Source organism: Geospiza fortis, unplaced genomic scaffold (genome assembly GCF_000277835.1).
Source record: "Geospiza fortis unplaced genomic scaffold, GeoFor_1.0 scaffold373, whole genome shotgun sequence".
In the NCBI taxonomy this organism is placed as follows: domain Eukaryota; kingdom Metazoa; phylum Chordata; class Aves; order Passeriformes; family Thraupidae; genus Geospiza; species Geospiza fortis.
The window spans coordinates 457,145-458,208 of record NW_005054518.1 but is presented as its reverse complement, the minus strand read 5'-3'; positions in this window follow the sequence as shown (position 1 = coordinate 458,208).

The following is a 1,064-nucleotide window of genomic DNA, read 5'->3' as shown; positions in this document are numbered from 1 at the left end:
GGCGGGGGCTCGTGACAGACGGACCCTCCTCCTGCCGCACCCCTGCTCCTGCACCCCCCTCCGAACCCGAGCAGCCCCCACTGAGCACTTCCTTCCCCAATGTACCCCCTTCCTGGGGTCCCCCCTCTCCTCTGCACCCCTTCCTCGGAGCATCCCCTTCCCTATTCCTGAAACCTCCTTTTCTTGGAGCTCCAGCCCTGGAGCACCCCCTTCACAGAGCACCCCCTCCCTGGGGTAACCCCTTCCTCAGAGCCCCCCTTCCCTGCTGTACCCCATTCCTGGAGCCCCCTTCCTTGGCACACCCTCCATGTGACACCCGCTGGGGCAGAGGGTGGGGTCAGATGTCCCCTCACGAAGCTGCAGGTACAGGGTGATGTCCTCCCATGGGACATTTGTCCCCAGGTGTGAACTGGGTGGGTGCCTCAATACCCACAAGGGGAAACAGGTCGGGCTGGGGTGAGTGTGGTGTCACCAGTGTCACTGCATGGCGTCTGTTGTCACAGGTGTCGCTGTCACTGCACGGCCCCCGGGGTGTGGCACAGTGTCAGTGTCACTGCACACCTCCCTGGGGTGGCACATAGTGTCACCGTGGCTGCACAGCCCCACTCGTGTCACACGGAGCTGCTGTGCAGCCCTGCGGTGTTGCACAGCTTCACTGTTGCTCCCCGGAGTGTCACATGGTGTCACTGTCACCGCGCAGTGCACAGGGTGTCACTGTCACTGCGGGGCCGCCGGGTGCCACGCAGTGTCACTGCAGCTCCCGTGGATTGTCACACAGAGTCACCGTCAGCGCCTGGTGCTGGCGCTGTCACACAATGCTATGTCACTGCGTGGCCCACGGGGTGTCACCCACTGTCACCGTCACTGCCGGCCCACAGTGGATCACCCAGTGTCACTGTCACTGCACGGCCCACAGCGTGTCACCCAGTGTCACCATCACTGCACAGCCCGGGGTGCCACACACCGTCACCGTGCAGGACACTCCCGGTGCTCCCTGCACACCCCGCCGCTGGCGCCCCCGTGTCACCGCGCACCCCCTCCCCGCCACACCCCGCCCCCCCGCC